Consider the following 14,223-nt stretch of genomic DNA (forward strand, 5'->3'; position numbering starts at 1 on the left):
AAGTTCTGGCATCTTTATTGAACATGAGTTGAATGTAAATGTGTAGATTTATATGTGGGATTTCTGTTCTGTTCCATTGACCTATGTGTTTGTTTGTATGTTAGTACTCTGCTGATTTGGTTACTATAGTCTTGTGATATATTTTAAAGGTGGGTAATGTGATGTCTCTAGCTTTGTAATTTTTGTTCAGGATTGCTGTCAGTACTTAGGGTATTTTGTGGTTCCACATAAATTTTAGGATTATTTATTTTTGTGAAGAATTTTGCTGAACATTGAGTTTGTAAATAGCTTTGAGTAGTATGCCATGGTCATTTTAACAATATTATCCCTTCCAATTCATAAGTGTGAATTTTTTTTTATTTTTTGCATGTTATCCTCAAATTCTTTCTTCAAAATTTTATAGTTTTTTTGTATAGACATTTCTGTTCCTTGGTTAAAATGATTCCTAGACATTTTATATTTTTGTAACTATAGTAAAAAAGATTGCTTTATGAATTTATTTTCAGATTATTCTTTGTTGTGTGTAAATACTACAGATTTTTGTGCGTTGATTTTGTATCCTACAATTTTACCCAATTTATTTTTTAATTCTCACAGTGTTGGTGAAGTCTTTAAGTTTTTCTAAGATCGTGTCATCTATGAACAGCTCAATTTAACTTCTTCCTTTAAATTTGGAAGCTCTTTATTTTTTTCTTATGCCTAATTGTTCTAGCCAGGACTTCCAGTAGTATGATGAATAAAAATAGCAAAATTGGGCATCATTGACTTGTAGTTCTTAGAGGAAAGCTTTCATTTTTTCCTCATTCAGTATCATGTTAGCAGTGAGTTTATCATATATAGCCTTAATTATTTTGAGATATGTGCATTTATACTGTTCTTTGAGGGTTTTTATCTTAAAGAGACACTGAATTTTTTTGAAATCTATTAAAATTGTTGCATTTTTTGTTCTTGATTTTATTAATATGATGTATCACATTTATTGGTTTCTATATATTGAATCATCCCCGCATTTCTGGGATGAATCCCATTTATTCATGATAGATGATATTTTTAATGTTTTATTGAATTCAGTTAGTAAGTTATTTTGTTGAGAATTTTCGGGTATATGTTTGTCAAGGATATTGGCTTTTAGTTTTCTTATTTTTTTGTTGGGTCCCTGTCTGGTTTTGACATCAGGGTAATTCTGGTCTCGTAGAATGAGTTTGGAAGTATTTCATCCTCAATTTTTTTTTAAGCATTTGAGTCAAATTGCTATTAGTTCTTTTTTAAATATGTGGCAGAATTCAGCAATCAAGTCACCAGATTCTGGACTTTTCTTTGATAACTATTTTCATACTTTTTTTTTTTTTGCAGTTTTTGGCCAGGGCTAGGCCTGAACCCACCACCTCTGGCATATGGGGCCGGCACCCTACTCCGTTGAGCCACAGGTGCATACTCTTTATTATGGCTTCAATCTCATTACTTATTGCAGGTTTCTTGAGGTTTGCTATATCTTCATGGTTCCATCTTGTTAAGCTATATGTGTCCAAGAATTTATTAACTTCTTCTGAGTTTTTCAATTTGTTAAATTTTTTTGTATATAGCTGCTTATATAATGATTTTCTTTGTCCTTTTTTATGGTCTTTGATTTATAATTTATATTATCTGATATAAATCTAGCTAATCCTGGTTTTTGTTTGGTTTTAATCTGCCTGAAATATTTCTTATATTTACTCATTTTCAGTCTATACGTATCTTTATAGATGAAATGGATTTATTATATGTAGCATATTGTTGGGTCTTGATCCTTTATCCATTCAGCCACTCTGTCTTTTAATAGAACAATTGAATCCATTTTTATTCAGTGTTATTATTGATAAGTTATGACTTACCACTGCCATTTGTTGGTTGTTTTTCTGGTTGTTTTGAAACTCCTCTCTCTCTCTCTTTTTTTCTCTCTATCTTACTTTATGGTTAAGTGATTTTCTCTGGTAGTATGTTTTAATTTGTTGCTCTTTATTTTTAGTGAACTCATAGTTTTTGCACTGTGGTTACCCTGAGCCTTACGGAAAATATCTTATAGGTATAGTAAGTTATTTTATTTTTTTTATTATTATTATTATTTTTTTTTTTTTTTTGTGGTTTTGGCCGAGGCTGGGTTTGAACCCACCACCTCCAGCATATGGGACTGGCACCCTATCCCTTTGAGCCACAGGCGCCGCCCTAGTAAGTTATTTTAAAGAGATAAATTATCTTACATCACAAAGAAAAGAACAAAGGAAGAATCAAACCCTATCTCCCCATTTTTACTTTATGTTGTTCTAATTACATATTTTTACAGGTTGATGTAGCCATTGCTTATTTTTTGATAGATTTGTCTTTTGGGTTTCATACTAAAGTTATTAGTGAACTGCACATCCCAATTACAATATTATAATATTTTGAATTTATCTGCATACTTAATTTCACCTGTTTGTTTTTTAACCTTCAAATTTTTTATACCTTAAAATGTATTCTTTTTTCACAATGCTATTTTGTTTTTCTGACTGAAGCACTCCGTTTAGAATTTCTTGTAATATGGGTCTGACATGGTGAATTTTCTCAGCTTTTCTTTGTTTGGAAAAGCTTTTCTCTCTCCTTCATAGGTAAAGGATAGCTTTGCTGGACATAGTATTTGATGACAGGTTTTTTTCCATTTTTCTTTTCAGCTCTTGAAAATGTCATTTCACTCCTTTCTGGCCTATGGTTTTGCTGAAAAGTTATTATCAGACAGATTGGAGATCCTTTATATGTCATTTGCTTCTGTTCTTTTAGATCCTCCCTTTGTTCTTGACCTTTGAGATCTTCATTATTATATGCTCTGAGGTAGTCTTATTTGGGTCCAAAACTTCGTGAACATGGATATTTATGTCTTTCTCAAGTTTTGAAGAGTTTTGTGTTATTTTTTCTTTGAGTAAGCTTTCCCCTCCTTGCTCTTGCTCAGCTCCCTCTTAAACACCAAGAACTCTCAAATTTGGTCTTTTGAGATTGTTTTCTATACCTTGTAAGTGATCTTAATTATTTTTAATTCTTTTTTTTTCTTTGACTGTGTATTTTCAAATAGCCTGCCTTCAGGCTCACTGGATCTTTCCTCTACTTGGGATTTAGTCTGCTGTTGAGAAGCTCTAATGAATTTTTCAGTTCAGCAAATACCTTTCTAATTTTCAAGATTTCTGTTTCATTTTTTAAAAATTATTTCAATCTTTTTCTTAAATTTTTCTTACAAGTTTATGAATTGCTTTTCTAAGTTATTTTGGTGATCACTGAGTTACCTTAAAATGGCTATTTTGGGTTATTTATCTGTGAGTTCACAGTCTCTTTGTGGTAAGTCACTACTTTCTTGCTTTGTCTGTTTGAAAAGTTTATGTTTCCTTGTCTGTCTTTGTTTCTTATGGCTGTGCATTTATGTCTGCACTGAAGAATTAGTCACTCCAGTCTTGTTTTGTTATTTATTGAGGATGTTTACTTAGAGATTCTTTATAATTTACCTGGTGATTTTCTATCATTTTTTTCTCCACTGGGTCACAGCTTCTTTTTGGGGCTAGATGAGATTTTAAGCCCAGGTTTTACTCAGCTCCAGTAAACAATCAGAGTGTCTCACATTCCAAATGAGGGATGTCTCAAAGGGGTATCCTGGTAGTATGGGAAAGTTGGATAGGGGTTTAGGCCCAGGGGACATATGGGACAATCCATCAGCTGTGTGGTGCTATTGAATAGCCACTGGATTTTTTGTCTTCTTTGGCCTTCCTTGTCTTCTTCCTACATAACACAGTTTCCTGGACTGGAAATGGAAGTCTCCCCTCACCACTTTTACCTGGCCATCCTCAGAGATATTCCTTTTTTCAGGCACTCCTGATGCTTCCTGTGGGTTAAGGCAAGACTAGGTTTCCTGCCCAGGAACCCAAGATGATTTTCTAATCTGATTTTATTTTTTCCATTGTATAAACCATGAGTAAAGGGGAAATTTTTTGTGCACTTGATATTGGGTGGGTTGGGGGAGGAGAAGAACATCATCACCATGGAATTCTGAATCCCTCACCATCTGCTCAGAGGTTTTGCACTTCTCTGTGGCCCTGAAAACTATCTCCTCCTTTTTTTTGAGTAGTGAGTTTTTGCTGGTGATAGTCCAAGCACTGTATATTTGCTTTAAATTACTGTATGGGCGAGTGAAGCTAGCTTGTTTATGTGCCACCATTTTGGAACTGTGACCATTGTCATCATCATCATTATTATTATTTAATCCGTCCTTCTACTAGTTGCATCTGTGGGCAGTATACAAAAAATTTTAATGACAAAATATTAATGAATAATATAAGGCTCTTACTTTAAATAACTTCCTTAGGATTAGGTAGTCATTAGAATTTCAGATTCAAGCAGTAGCCCATAATATAAACTCAGTGTTTTATTTGATATGCTTCTCTGCCTCTGACACAACTCATAAAAATGAACTGGTGGAATCACTTGTGTCTATTAAGGAAAGGTTGTAAATGAATGGATCAGCTGATCATTAAATATATTTTGTAAGCCCATGGCTTAAAAAAGAAATGTTTAAAATCTAAGCATGTACATAACAATCTTGATTTTGAGAATTTCTTTAAAGTCAAAATAGCTGACAACATTTGCACATATTCTTATATGGCTAGAATGGTTGGAATTGAGTAGTAAATCTATTCATGGTTCACTGATTCTCCAGTACTTTTCTACCCATTATACCTCACCCATTTTTATCTGTTTATTCTACAAAAGCATCTTAATTAAAACTCCTGACATTAATAGTGTAGGAACAAAAAATTAAGGATCGATAAATGAAGCATGGGCAAAGTTTAGAAAAAGGGTTAAGAAATTCTGAACCAAAATTTAGCTCTATTCTAGGTTCAATGGTAAAATGGACTGAGGCTATTTTCATGGCTTTGATTACCAAAATTATTTTTCATTGCAGAAGAAAATGAGGTTAAAGGATTCACAAAGCTTTTTATTATGGTTTTCTGTGTTTGTAGTGCAAAAGAAAAAAATGCAGGTGTATATGTGTGTGATAGGCTAACAGTCCACAAAATTTAGGCTAAAAGCTAAGTGTTTCGCCACAGTGGTCTTCCTCTGAATGGAATCCACTTAAGTGAGGCTGTCTACATAGATTTTGACCTCTGAGTGAATTAGCGCTGACTTTATCACACAGGGCTTAAGAGAGAGCATTGATGCTTTCAGGCCACATAAGGATGTGTGCTCTGAAGCCAATGAAACAGAAAAAGCCAAGGCACCAACTTTTTTCTACTGAGCACCCATCATTTGTGGTAAATTGGCATTTCATATATTACAAAGCTTGATTCAATTGTTTCAAAATTTGGAGATACTTTTTTAGAGGAAGAAAGGAAAGGGGACATGTGGAGATAGGAAACATGCACATGCATTTAACAAGGTCAGACACTTTCTTCTCTAAAGGGCAGTAGGCATGTTCAGGTTATTTTACTGCCAGGGTCTTTTTATATTTGTGCAACTTCATTCATTGAATTCCCTCTCCTATATAATTTAACTTTATCCCACATTAACCAGGTGGTGCTGCTGGGAATGATGTCTCTGCTTCAAATTGGACAATTTGGCTCCAGCAATTCTAACAATGTCAGATGTTTAGCCTTCCAGAGTAGAAGATTATGTGGGATCAGGCACCACTCCAACATTTTATCTGTGTTATTTGCATTTGGAAATATATCTTAAAGTTTGGATCCCATTCGAATGTGTGCCAGAAACTTAAGTGAACCCTCTTCTTTTTCAGTTTCTTTCTGACAAATGGACATGCCATGCTACATTCTCTTATTTTATGGTCCTTTTTTTTTTTGCTTTACACAATTCCACAATAAAATATAACATGGAAAATAAAAAATAAAATATGGGTGTTAGAATTATGCCATAAAGCAAAATATTATTGGTTTATTTAGGTATCTTCCATCCAATAATGATAGAATGGCACATTCATTTGAATTGAAAATAAGCTCTCAGTGCCACCTATGCTGCCTGTCCAAATTATCACTCTCAGAACTCAGACAAAGTGTCACCTACCCCTCATAGTAGGACTGGAATTTCCATCTCATTGTTTCATTCTTGTGGTATACATAATCATATCTTGATTAGTTAGCATCTTTCCTAGGTGTTTAGTTCACATGAAATGTAGGAAAAAAATAAACCCTGTGAGAAAGTCTATTGCACACTTATTTGTAAGCATTCTTTATTCTAAGAACTAAACAATTTAATAGATTATAGCAGTAGCAAACACTAGATTTGCAGCCTTCATAAAACTGTTGATGGATCTGCACTTCCCCAGCTGCTTGCATGTTAACTCAGATCACTCCTAGTTTCCAGAATGAGGACAGGGGATTGCTTTTGTGGCACTCCTTCCCTTCCAATTCTACTACAAAGGGCTCTCTTTTCATTTTTTACCCATACATGGTCAGGTTTCCACTGGGTTTTGATGTCCTCTTTGTGAGAAGGACTTTCTAGGGTTTCTCATTCAATCATTTAGTTTTTCAGAAGTCGGCCAACTAGGACTCATTGGCTAAATCTGACCCACCACCTGTTTATGTAAACAAAGTTTTATTGAAACATAGTCACAGTTACTTGTTTATTTTGCCTGACCCTCTTTTATTTCCTCTACCATGGCAGAATTGGGTAGCATCTACTTGAGTAGACAACAGTGTCAGAACTGGTGAAGACTGAATGGCTCAGAAAGCATAAGTTATTTACTCTGTGATCCTTTGTAGAATAAGTATATTCTTATGAGTATATAAGAGTTTACCACGTGCTGGATCCTATAAAGAATGCAATCCTTTCTCTCAAAGAGGTAACAGACACATCAGCAATCGTTTAACTATAGAATATCATAAATGTTCCAAATGACTGTACCATGAGCAGTCACAGACTAAGGAGTGACTTCTTTGGGAAATCACAAGTGATCCAGTTTGGCTGAAGCCAAAAGTAAGGTGGGGAATTGACAAGAGTTGCAAAGGTAAGCAGAGGCAGATTCTGAAGAATGATCAGCAGCTGAGATGTTTTCATTACAAGAGTTAGTGGAGTTTTTTAAATGGTGTAGTAGAGAGCAGAGGAAAGGGGAATGGGATTATAAACTGGTTTACCTTGTTTATGTAGATCCTTACAGATCTTCTCTAAACACCACCTTTCTCTTCCTTTCCATCTCAGGTATAGTCTAGTTACTTGAGAAGCTCTTTTTGGGGAAAGCAGAGAAGAAAAATAATCTCTGTTCAGGCAAAATCACTGTTATTTCATTTCATGTTGGCATGGGTTTTTGTGGGGGTAGGGGCTGGGGTAGATTTCTATATTTAGTCTTTGTTGCAGGGAAGGCAAGGATCACCTTCCATTAACACCATTAAGGACTTTATGTATAGCAAATAGAAATTCCCAATAATCCTTGGTAATTATCACAAGATAGATAAAGACTATCACTAGAAGTATTAGATCGAGTGGAAGAAATGACCTCTTACATCCATTACCTGTTTTCCTGGTGTCTGACAGAGCTTTTTGATACTTGAAATGAATTGTTCTCCATAAAGCAACAGGAATGAATCAAACTGAATGAAAAGAATAGCTCATTTTTTGCTGCAAAAATACCTTGACTCAATTAATAATTAAAATATTAATTATATTTACTTTAGTAGATTAAACTTATGGAGATTAACACACCAATTTACTTTCCTTTCTATTAGAAATGATATTTTAAAACTTCATATTGTCACATTTATCTTTTTTCAACTTTAAATTTCTCTCATCCTCTTTGAAGTTTCACAGAGAAGTTTTTGCTCTCATACTTCAGACCTCAGAATATTCTTCCAAATCCCTGGTCAATTGTGTTATCCAACAGGTAATAATAACATTTGCATAGGACTTTCAGCATACAAAGTCATTTTACCTTTAAAATCTTGTGATGCAGATGCTATCCTTATCATATCACGAGTTAGAAATGGAGATTTTGTGAAGTTAATTATTTCCTTTTAAGATCTCATATTAAGTTAGCAGCAGAGTTCAGAATCAAAATGCTAACTTCAGAGCCTGGATTTTTAGAATTCTCCTGGACTGATTGATTTATCTTTTGCTGAAGTAACATACAGATGTAACTGATAGTGTTGGAAACAATGGATTTTTGCCATCAGAACCAAAGAGGAAGGATTGGCTTCTCAGACGAAGCAATGTGGACCACCTGTGCTGACTTTGCAGAAAATTTACTGCAAAGATTTTTCCACTTTCTGACTAAAATAAACATTCGCAGGCCAAGCACAGTCCACATCCACAGAGTGTATAGCTTCTAACCCAAGGTCAGAATTCAGACTCACTTGTGTAATTATCTCTTCTCTTTATGGGTGCTGGACTCTGCCTTTATACTTGCAAGGTTTTGGATCCCCTTGGGTATTCTTAAATTAAATTGCATTTCTCATTTAAATTAAATTTCATTTAATTCAAGTAACATTTTCTGAGCACCTATGCATTAAAAAAGATAAACTCTGCAAAGTGCTCCAAAGATGGAGAATTATATAAAAGAGTAGGCTTATCACAGCCTCTTGACTTATAGAAAACTACAATTTTAGCTTCCAGTCATGGCCCTATACTTTTCTGACAACCCTGACCTGTTGTAATTATATTTCCATGTAGTAGTTTTGGTGATGATACCCTTGGAAAGACATTCTGCAGGTTTGGTGCTGTCAGCTGGCATCAAAGTCAGTCTTTTCAGATGGTTTATGAGTCATATATCTTATATGATATTAGTCTTATTAGATATTACTCTATTACCAGTTTTATTAGAAATTATCTTAATGTCTAAAGAGCATCCTTCGACTTTAGTGAGGAAAGAAAGTGCTCTGGAAAGTGTACAAATGAAAACAGTCTCCTATTTTTTTCTTTGGTCTTTCCTTTCTGACTTGTTAGCTTAGGGATTCCCAAGTACTTTTTATAGACCAACGTGGACCTGTGATTAAATTATCAAAATCTTAGAAAAATGAGTAGAATGTGTTTATAAAATTTCTCTTAGGAAACTATGATGATCAATGACAGTCAACGACAATTTGAAAGGAAATAATTGCTTGGCAAAATAAAGTTTTCAGTCCCTTGTAGATTAATTAAAACTTTTGGGTGGGGTTTATTTCCTGGTCTATTATGTACAACTGTCTGGGCACTGCTCTTTCAGCTCATCAGAATATAGACTTATTGAATTGAACAGCTGTTTCCACCCTAGAATTCAGGGCCTAGATAGATGCTAATAGCAATTTTACAGTTTAGCAGCCTTTAGACTATTTCTTTCAGATAGCATAATTACTGTCAGGAATACCATGAATGGATATATTTCATGGACTGTGACTCCAGGTGATACCTATTGGAATGTGATAGCCTATTTCAGTTTGTGTTAACATAATCCACGGAGTTATGTAGTACCAAGCTTTCCCAAACTTATGTGGTAGTCTTCACACTGTTGGGGTTCACTGTGCCCATGTTGTGACTTCCACACTGTGTATAGTTAACTGCTTCCTGCCCCAGAATCTGCTAGTTCCATCTTTGTACTTATTGTTGGCTTCTATGACCACTTTATTCCTATTACTCATTCAGACGCCAGGATTTGTTCACCAGTAAAAATACTCTGAGACTTTGTGGCCAAGAAATGGAGTTTTTGGACTACAGTGTTAGATGTAATGACCTCACTGTGAATCTTGATGGAGGCAGAATGATGAGTGAAAAGAAATTGGCCTAAGGAGTGCTAACTCAATGACCTTGGGCAAGATGCTTTCTGCCTCCTTAAAGCTTTATTTTACTCATATGCAGAATGAAGATAACATATTTGCTTTTCTTTTGTAAAGATTAAATGAGATAACGGATGTAAAGTGTTTGATACAAGGTCGAGCATATGTTTGCTAATTTACATTCGCTGTTCAAAGATGGAAAGTTATGTTCTCATTGCTTTCATCTTGTGAAAGTTCGGTCATTTGATAGGTGAAGGATTGTCATGTATTTTTTGGTGGATTGACTCTTTTATCATTATGCAGCGTCCCTCTTTGTTTCTGGTAATTTTATTCTCTCTGCAGTCCACTTTATCTGATATTAGTCTAGCTACATAGCTTGCTTTTGATTAGTGTTTTCCATCCATTTACTTTTAACCTACCAATATCAACATATTTGAAATGAGTTTCTTGCAAATAGCACCTAGGCGAGTCATTTAAGAAATCTAGTGTGGTGCTTTCTGTATTTTTGTATTGAAGCCACTTACATTTTAATTGGTATCTTTAAGCTCTTTATATTTAATTATTTTTGATATTGTAGGAATTAAGTCTGCTACTTTGTTTTATTTCTCTTTATGTTTTGCTTCTCTCGTCACCCTTTTCCTACTTTCCTATTAGTTACCTGAATAATTTTTAGTATTACCTTTTGCCTTATCTGTAGTTTACTTTTAAAATTGTTGTACTCTTTGAAAATAGTTTTTTTAGTGGTTGCTCTAGTGATTCTCCTAAATCCTCATTTAAAGATGTACTAATTTATATACTTAGTTTAAATCACATACTCCAGATCTGCTTTATATTCTCCTCCCATCCTGTGAGTGAAGAGTATATGTGTATATGTGTATTGATACTCATGAGTCTTCTCCTCACATAAGAATGTAAACTATATAATTGAGGGTGTATTTTAAATTCTAAAAATAATGTGCCATGGTAAAAAAATTACTCATAATTCACCACTTCTTTTTTATATTTATTGGCACATAGGATCATATGGAAATTCATTCTATTCTTTAAATTTGATTTTTTATTTGATCTAAGAGTCTAGGTACAGAAAGATTTAATGACCAAATATCACAACCATGAAAAGTCAGGAAACCTAATTTGTTTTCTCTAAATACAATCTATTTAGAGTCAGAAGTAACCTCTCTTGAACTTTGTAGGAATTGTTTTCTTGCTTTCAAAAATACTATTGCCACCTATTTGTGTCTTAGTAAACATCATTCAAACTGAAGCATAAACAGAAGCATACATTTCAAACAAAATTCAGTACAGCCATTTTGGAAAAACCCTCTGGCATAATGCTTGTCATCTACCAAGAATTCCTCTCTTCTTCATATAATATAGGAACATAGGGCATACATAAATCAAGATTCTTGAACAAGAATATTTATAGTAAGATTATTCACAATTGCTCCAAGTTGGAAGAAACTGGATAATTCAATTATAGTTGATTCATAAATTGGAGCACTATATAGCAACAAAACTCAGCACAGCAACATCCACTTTATATTTCTGTGAATCAACTTTATCCGTTTTTTATGAAGTTCATTAGCTTACTACTATGTACAGTGACATTTGGGGAGTTTCCTTGAACTAACATAGAAATTTTTAAATTTGCATAGTGCATACTCAACAGTTCATGATGTTTATACTTCTTACTCAAATCTAAATCCTGTGTGACATTTGTTTCAGTTAAAAGAACAAGGCAAAGTAGAAAAACATGATGATGGGTCTATTGGCTCTCAACAGGTCAACGCAGTGCAATCCCACCTGACATGTGCTGTAATACCTTTATAATAGGTCACTGGGAATTCTGGAAAACAAACTGAGGGCATAGATCACAATAGTAAGAAGAATTCAACTGAAAGAGAAAGCACCAACCAATTGGGCATTATTTTGAGACTACACGGGACCATTTGGGAATAAATTGTTTTGAAAATTTGTGACAGGGCATAAAAGCTGGTGAAATGGTTTTGTAATATTTGTGCCTCACTCACTCCTCCCCCCCCCCGTTTCTCTCTCCACTCCACTTCTTTTTTAACCATGAATAATTAAGGAAAGAATGGAAAAAGGTTAAGGCTCCACCCATAGTTTCTCAAAGTTCCTGTGGAGCACTATGCATTTGCAGCTGGTTTAGAGTTAGAAGATTTCCGGTGCATCTTACAAGGGTACATGTGAAACTTACTAAATGTAGAATATAAATGTCTTAGCACAATTACTAAGAAAATGCCAGGAAGGCTATGTTAACCAGCGTGATGAAAATATGCCAAATGGTATATAAAACAAGTGTATGGTGCCCCATGATTGCATTAATGTACACAGCTATGATTTAATAATAAATAAATTTTAAAAAGAAGATTTCACACAAAGTTTATGGACAATCATTAGATATTAAACCACAGCTGTCTTTGGTATCAGTCTCTGACTGGTCCAACAGCAGTGTGTGTTTTCAGGATGATTTTATGTGACTAGGCATTGTTGTCTGCAGAGCTCTGATGTGCTACCTCCTCCAGGTCATTCTAACCCATCATGGTGGAGATAGTAATAGCAGCTGTTTGCTCACCTGCTTTTGATGGCATTTGCTGAAGTTTTTCAGGCATAAGTACCAGACTTAAATGGCAGCATACCAGGATTATAGGCACATCAGAGAATTTCAATTATGTTTCCAAGTGAGAATTTGGCTTTCAAACTCAAGCTTTTCTGTACCTCTAAGTATAAAATTGCTGCATTACAGAGTAATCGTGTCATTGTGTTTTCTGGAAGAGAGGAAACCCAGACTATTCCATAAAGATTTACAGAGGTATCTACTAGGAGACATCCCAAAGACTATCTGCCTATCCTTATACCCTCTATGTTTGTTGATATAATATTTACCCCACAGCCTGCTTAACTGAGACATCTGTACCTAATCTAGATTAACTTAGTGCTCCCTTTCTGGAACCAAGTGTTTAACTGCAGTTTACTAATTCTGATAATTGTGGATAAACTTCCTGAAATAACATGGACCAAGGTTACATAAATCCTGAGGATTTGGCAGTGCTGGACTTGAAGCTGCTATGCCCTCATTAGCCGCTGAGTCCTCACTTTTCCCATCTGCAAAATGAGTATATTGGACTAAATGTCTTCTACATCTAAATTGGTTAACTTAGACCTGAGCTTCTCTTTGGACATGATGCCCTTTGCAGGCCAAGATAAGTTCCTGCTTTCAGTCTGGGACTCCTTATCCTAGAAAGATACACTAAAGACGAAAATACTGTAATTTTCTGTCCCATCCTGCTCTGCCTAACCAATTAATTTCATAAAGATACAGCAAGTTTTGCACTAGAGTCTACAATGAATGTTCACAAATGCAGGAAGCATGGAAAATACTTCTCTAATATATTAAAGATCAGATCTTAGGCCCATGGACCATGGAATTTGTGTCTGTGTCTATGCGTGTGTCACATCTTTATTTTCTTTATGAAAAACGGTTCAATGCTTTCATCAGTTTTCTTACTGAAAGACTTAAGAAATTCTGATTTGAAGTGTGACTTTTTTGCATATTAGAAGAGCACATATTAAAATAAAATTTCTAAATTTCTAAATTTCCTTAATGTCCATTGAGCATGTGGATGTGCACAATTAAGCAAAAGTCTTCCTAGGTTCTTCTGAAACTTCAGTGTCTTAATTTTAACGCAGGATGTCATAAGTGAACACTTCTATGATTACATTTACTGCTGTCAATGCTAGTTTCTGTCTCCATGCCGCTCCAGCTCCTCACCTCTTTATCCCTCTTTCCCACTGTTTCTTTTACCTTCTTTCTCCTTTTCCCTCTGTTCTCTTTCTTCTCTCTTTCCCTTCCATTTTTCTTTGTGTTCAAGTAGTTTTAAGGCAGATACCTTTTTCACTACCATCTTTTTAAATCCCCAGTAGAGTTCCTGTCATATAGTAGTTACTCAAACCATGTTAATTAAATAAATATGTGAATAAAGCATCCAGGACTGGTGCTCTTATCATTTGGACTGTGAAGCAGTCAAGTTGGATTTAGAGGCATGTGGAAAGGTTTCTTTAAGAAGAGTTCTGAGTGATCTTCAGGTCTGAAAAGTAAGGTTTGCTAAAAGTTGTGAGTCTTCCCAAGTACAACCAAGTCCCCTGGGTTCTGAGGTTCTTTTTGTAGTAGCCAGTTTCCAAGATAGCCTCTAACAGTCTCGGTAGTCACACCGTTTAGAGTTTTCTTCTTATTCTACCTTGGCTAGACTGTGTGATGAGTAGCATACAGCAGAAGTGATGGTATATCCTTCCAAGATTGACTTATAAAACAATACAAGCCTATATCTTGAGATCTCTCTCTCTCTCTCTGTCATAACAAGTTGAGGAATCAACTACCTCATGTGAATGAGGTAGAATAGTCTAGACCCAGTTAAGCCTTAGATGATGCAGTCCCAGTTGACACCCAGATTAGAGC

This window comes from Nycticebus coucang, chromosome 8 (genome assembly GCF_027406575.1).
Source record: "Nycticebus coucang isolate mNycCou1 chromosome 8, mNycCou1.pri, whole genome shotgun sequence".
Lineage (NCBI taxonomy): Eukaryota > Metazoa > Chordata > Mammalia > Primates > Lorisidae > Nycticebus > Nycticebus coucang.